Source organism: Esox lucius, chromosome 10 (genome assembly GCF_011004845.1).
Source record: "Esox lucius isolate fEsoLuc1 chromosome 10, fEsoLuc1.pri, whole genome shotgun sequence".
Lineage (NCBI taxonomy): Eukaryota > Metazoa > Chordata > Actinopteri > Esociformes > Esocidae > Esox > Esox lucius.
In genome coordinates, this window is record NC_047578.1 from 25,927,887 (window position 1) to 25,934,484 (window position 6,598).

Consider the following 6,598-nt stretch of genomic DNA (forward strand, 5'->3'; position numbering starts at 1 on the left):
ATGGCAATATGCTTGAACTAAATCCCAACTCTGTGACAGGAGCTATGACCCAAACACCCCTCTGCTCTCTAGAACAACATATTTGACCAAATACAAGAAATGTAATAAAGTGCACCATAAAAGATGGGGTGTCATATGTGACGGGAGAGTTGGTGTTTTAGGTAATGAACCTTTATGATGTAACTGATCAGCATGCTGACAGGGATATTTATTCTAAAGGCCTAATCACTGTCCACATTAGGTTTGGGCCTAGTGTGTATGTGTGTGTGTGTGTGTGTGTGTTAAAGAGAGAAATGGTGGGCTGATTAACTGAGGGTAGCCCTGCCACTCCACAGTCACATTCATTACATTAGCATCGACCATTCACTCTATTCAGAATTAATAATGAGCTGATTAACAAAGGAGACACCTATATGTCCAATTCTGTGCACTTATAATTGTACTTATGGTAAAGATTGCATTGAAGAAAAACTCCAAAACCCCACACAAACTCAAAAGGCTGTTTGAAAAAAGATGACATCATCCTCATGCAAAGTTTGAGCTAAACCGTCAGCCGTCTAGAGAAGGGTAAGCATGTCAGTCGGTAGTCTACTAAGATTCAAATATTTTATGAGCATATACCCACAGCATTCTGAGATACCGCAGGGTACACCCACACCAGTCCTACGGGGTAGGCAGGGCAGGGCAGGTTGACGGGCAGGCAGGCTGGCGAACAAGGCGGTAGTCAGGAGTGGAGGATCTCTGAACAGAGAAGAACAACATTAGTAACAGCAACTAGTAACTAGGAACAATAACTCAACTGGACTATTCAGATAAGAGGTAACGCGCGGCTGGAGAAGTAACTACCAGGTAGCTAACAACAATGATCTGGTGATGAGTGGAAAGCAAACCAGGGTATTTAACAGAAAGCCTATGAGGAGATGAACCGCAGGTGAAACTGAATCACAGGAGCCTGGAGCCGCGCCCAAACACACAGACAAAGACACAAACAGGAGAGAGAGAGGGCCTGGCACGGACTGAAAGGAGGTGGATGTGGAGGGCGTGACACACAGAAAGGCAGCTTTTTTACATGCTTAAGTGCAATTGATTGGTATATATTTTACACAGATTTGTATGTATTTAATAGAAATCTGGAAACACTATATTAAACCAAATGGATGGCTGGTCATTTCATTTCCTGTAAAAACTTATGAAAATAAATTATTTTGCGCTTGAGAGAACGTGAATGGAAGTCACGAATGGAAGTCACTCACAGACAGATATATTTCTAAAATAAATTATTTTCAAATGATATTCGAAATATTTTTTATCGCATATTTTGCCTCTGAAACTACTCATCCCACAATGCTACACAGCCGTGGTGTTTTTTTGTCCAACCACGTCGTTCTGCAACTCGCCGACTATTATTTTGATTGGTGTGTCTGCCTTCGGACGGTTAATGGTAGGAAGTAGGCTACCCACAGATTCTACCATCACATTCAACTTAATCCAGCAGTAGATATGTGATGGATTAGAAAAATATGTGCCTCTGTTGTCAACATGTTCCCCGGCGTTTTCTATGCGCTTCTGGCGGGTTTTCTCGGGGCTGTCGCATCTTCTTCTGCAAAGCTGTCACTTGGAGCGGATTACCTAAAAGGTGTTTGTGAGACGGGGCTACGAACATGGGGAGAGCAGCGGAAATTTAGACAACCAGATGAAACTACCGCTTGTGACTGGGTGAGGCATCGCCGCAATTTAAGTGCTTAAATTATTCACATTATGAGATTCTGGTGGTTTGAATAATATATGTCAATGTGTTAGTAGAACAATTTGTCCGCGACACGGGAAGTTGGGGTTTTCCAGTGATTACTTAGGGCTCCTGATTCTATCTCGTGAGCTCAGCATCAGCACCATTGGCACCTCGTTCTGTTGGACTGTCGTATGCCGCGTGTCAAGCTCGTTCTGTTACCTCGTGCTTAAACGACATTGCAGCTCGTGCGACCTAGCGCAGCTTTAACATATCATTCAGAATGGTTCAACTGAATCAAAATATGTGTTATTTATAATTACATGTGCTTCTGATGTAAAATATGGGCAATTAGCCATTAAATGTCAAAACCGTACTCTAGGAATTAAATGACCTTCAAGATGGTGGACACGTGCTGGCACGATTTTACGGATGAGTTATCTGATATATTTATAGTCTATGTAAGGTCTAGGCTATTTTTAACATTTATGATTGCCCTTTCCCTACAAGTGACTAGAATTGACAACAAATCCATGGAAAATGTAGTTCAAAGATCTGATCGAATACATGTGCAAATAAACTGTTTCATTCATATTAAATACATGTTTGTGTGTTTTAGCTACACATTCCTCTGAGGCTCTTGTGTGGGGGACTTCTGTTCACATGTAACGCTGTGATGTGGACCTTCCTTGCCAAGGCTCTCAGGTACTCTTCCTCCTCCACCAGAACCACTGTGACCACCACTGCTTCCAACTTTGTATCTTCCGTAAGTGCAAATAAGTCTAAAATGTATATAATATATTGGCCAACTGACCCATGAATGTATGGCTTGCACTTTGTCTATTTAAATTAATAAATCTTTAACAGATTTAACTTAAGATTTTATTGTAAGTGCAATCAGTAATACAGAGAAGTAAATGAAAATAAGGGACTAAATTGAAATACTTGCATTTTTCCACAGGCCTTTTTGGGGCAGCTTATCTTTGGGGAGACCCAGATTGTATTGTGGTGGGTTGGGATTTCTCTTACATTTTCTGGCCTTCTGGTGCTGCAGAGAGCGTCTCCTAACGACCGAGCCAGGAAGGAGGAATGACAAAAACTGCCAGAACTATAATGCAACCCAGATCTGTGAAAAAACATGGAAAAGAACTGTCAAAAACATACAATGTAAAGAACATACCACAATATTTTGGTTTGAAACACTGACATCATCAGCAGTGTTTGCATGATGTTATGATTCTTCACATTGCTCGGCTACAGATCACAAAAGCTTTATTTTGCTCACATATTGAAAGATATGTCTCTTTGTCCACAGCAACAGTGCATGTTTAAGGTTTTGTGTGAACTGAAGCAATATGTCTCACATAAATGCTGCTTAGATATATTCAAGCACATCAAAGATATTGACCTTTTTGTAGCTTATTACTGTATCATGCACGATGTGTCCCAGAGAATGTGACTGCTTTCCAATAGGCCGTCTTCCTTCCACATAGTGCAATACCTTTGACCAGAGTCATATGGGTTCAGGTCAGAACAAGTGCACTCTCAGAATAGTGTGCTACTTGGGAGATTCTATACTACATAGTGGCAGTGGGAGGAACGTCTCCTCAGTTATATCGTGTATATTGCCTAAAATCTTAATTGATCTTAACACAAAATTCAGACATGTTTTGGGTATTCTTAAGAAGTTTGGCTTTACTACTGATTAAAGTGAAGAAAAAGTCCTAAAGAGGCCAACTCGTAATATGTCAAACCAAAATATAACAAATATCTACGCTGCCTATATAGCAAAGCTTTGCTACCACTTGGCCATTTAATTGAGTGTCACTGGCTGTTCATTTACCAGCTGCAGGCCTTTATTCATCAACATTGTCTATCTTAGTGTTGTGTTTTATTTACAGCGTATTCTCGGGTTAAGGGAGCAATCCAGTAGCAGTCCTGCTTTGCTGAATCTTCCAAGACTCCCAAGAGGTCCAGTGTGGCAATGTGGTTTCAACAATCCAACTACCCAAAATTACTAGCATGCCTGTCCTTCAATAGTGTACTTCCCTGATATTCTAGAACACTGTGATGTACGGTTGTGGGCTGGGGCGTTTGGTTTGATATTTACAACAAGTATTACTGGAATTTGATTGGAGTTTGATTTTACCACTTTATGACACAATCAGACTTTGCTGTTGTTTTTGATACATATCATCATATGCATGCAACAACCAATGGTAGCTACCAGTATTCTGACTGTAGCTATTAGATGATATGTCTATGAATGCAAAAGAAACACTGAAATCCACGCTCCTTCCTTTTGCAGTACATTACAGACTGCAGGTTTTGTATGTAGTTAATTAATTTACTTCCCTGGTAATGTGACTACCTATGCTATTTCATGTAGAAGGGAGACTTTGGTGCTGACATTTCTCCTGTGTTCTCCAGTCAATTTACACTGAGGATAAACCATTTACCTGTGAAGCCAGTGGTCACTGAGGGCAAGGAAACACATTTGCCATCATTGTAACCATGTACTGTTATATTGACATAGCCGTGGAAAATAGAGGTACTGGAACCCCCTGTGTCAGCCTCAGCACCCTGTGACAAGATGTTTGATCACTGCGTGTAGTCTGACGCACATCACTCCTGATGGACGCAAGTCATCTGTCTGTTTGTCAGGCATGACACACACCACCACTACCAATGGGCATGTTTGTCAGCCTGATGCACGGCAATACCACCAACACATGATCTGCTATTGTCGGCACACCCTGATCAAAACATCTTGCCGTGGCCATGGACAGGGATGCCTTATAGTGAAATGTAGAAATTTGTTTGGGAGGTGCATATGACTGATGAGAGGTGTGTTCCAGGTTAGTGCAGCTCAGGGGGTCAACCAAAGGTATGGTAAGGAAAGGCAATATGTATTCCAGGGTTTCAAGTTAATGGAGCTAAAACTAACATTTATTATTTTAGTAGTCTTTAAGAGTTACTTGGACAATCCTGTTTCCCTACCTGATCTGAGTAAGTCGTTTAGCTAATAAAACAAGGTGTTTGGGGAGATCTGAATCTATATATCTGAGTTGTTAATGGGGCAGAGGGTGGCACAAAATTGTCTCAGCGCCACACTGTGAACATCGGACGGAGCTAACGTGTCTCATAACTCTAGCGACTCCTGGTGGTAGGTTGAGCACCTGTGACCTAAATTGTGATAGTTGGCAAGGGAATGGGGTTTCCAGCGCACAGCACTGGTTTAAAAGTGTGATTAAAAGCGAAACAGCTTGGCAAGGTGTGCTTTGGAGATTTACATCTTGAAATGTAACTGTCCCGAACCTGCTGTGGAGTTGTTGACAAGGCAAGGTCATAATTACAAATTGGATATAACAAAACTGATAGGATGGATAATATCAAATACATTTGAAAATAATATTTGTAATTGTAAATATTTTATATTTACTGAATTTAATGGATGTGTAAGCACTCAAAAGGTTGAATAATGATTGAATAAACCTCTATCCAAATCTGAAACTGGTTGAGTGGTTTGTTCATACATTTACAAGGCAGCATTAATAAGATAACATGTTACGTTAAAGGGATAGTTCCCCCAAATTACATTTGGGTGAACTACAAGTCATGGTATCAATAAAAAAAATTTAACATAACATGCTTAAAAAAGCTATGCAGGCTTTTGATGAGCTTCACAATCAATTACAGATTCTTTCATTTAAAACAGCAGTCTGAAAATGGATGTGATGCTAAAATGTTAGCATTTGGATACACCGACAGGGAAACTAAACCAGAGCATGTTCCTGTGAAACCTCCGAATACTATTGATATGGTAAGGACACTATTCTGCCGGTTTGTAATTTGTGTAGTATTTCCCTTCAATATCTCCAGATGGAAATAAGTTGTATGTGAAGTGAAGTATGTTCATAGCGTAACAAAGCATTAAATACAATTTATTGAAACTGTTGAAAAAATAATGATGTGACAACCTTTATAAAATGTTACTCAGAATGCACCCCCTGATTCTCTAAAACTCTTAATATATCTACTCAAAAAGTAACATGAATGATTGATTACTTGTGGCCCATGGTGGTCAAGTGTAAACCTCTGCCTAAAGACCCTGGACATATCTTCCAGTATTTATTAACCCATGGGTCATCTTAACATGCATTTGGCCTAAAAAAGGGTAATGTACTTTTATAATCTTACCCAGAGCTTCCAGAAGATGACTGGCCACCCATCTGTCTGGCACCACCTAGGATTCTTCCTAGGTTTTGACCCTACTAGGGGGTAATCCCTAGCCACTGTGCAATAACTATTGTTGTCGCTTGTGGGGTTTCTGGGCTAGGTAGGTTGAGCTCAAGAGTTTGTATACCCTCAGAGAATTGATAATAAATGTCCCGTTTGTAAAGAAAACATGAGCAAGCAGGCAAACCACATGTCCTTTATTTCTTATGGGATTCACATTCAACTGTAGGTCATAACAGAATGGCACAGTCATAAAACAAAACATGGCAACAAAGAAAAAAATGTACTGACCCCTGTTCAAAAGTCTGCATACCCTTAGTTCTTAATACTGTGTATTGCCCCATTTAGCATCAATGACAGCGTGCAGTCATTTGTAATAGTTGTCTATGAGGCCCCGAATTCTTGCAGGTGCTATAGAATGGTGCAGAAGAATGCACGAAAGCATGAAAGATGCATTCATCTAGCCATCAATTTTCACAAGAAAGCTCACACACCCCCAAAACATCAGTGAGCCACCACCATGCTTCACAGTGGGGATGGTATTCTTTTCACTATAGGCCTTGTTGACCCCTCTCCAAACACAGCGCTTATGGTTGTGACCATAAAGCTCTATTTTGGGCCTGTCACTCCAAA

General features: G+C 40.5%; 1 non-coding gene across 1 annotated transcript; it reads left to right on the plus strand.

Annotated features, from left to right (window-relative positions):
- The first annotated feature begins 1,262 nt into the window (after positions 1 to 1,262).
- LOC105028014 lies at positions 1,263 to 5,215 on the plus strand. Its single transcript, XR_002197262.3, has 3 exons — positions 1,263 to 1,716; positions 2,346 to 2,492; positions 2,688 to 5,215. It is a non-coding gene; the product is annotated as an uncharacterized LOC105028014 (transcript).
- Positions 5,216 to 6,598: the final 1,383 nt, after the last annotated feature.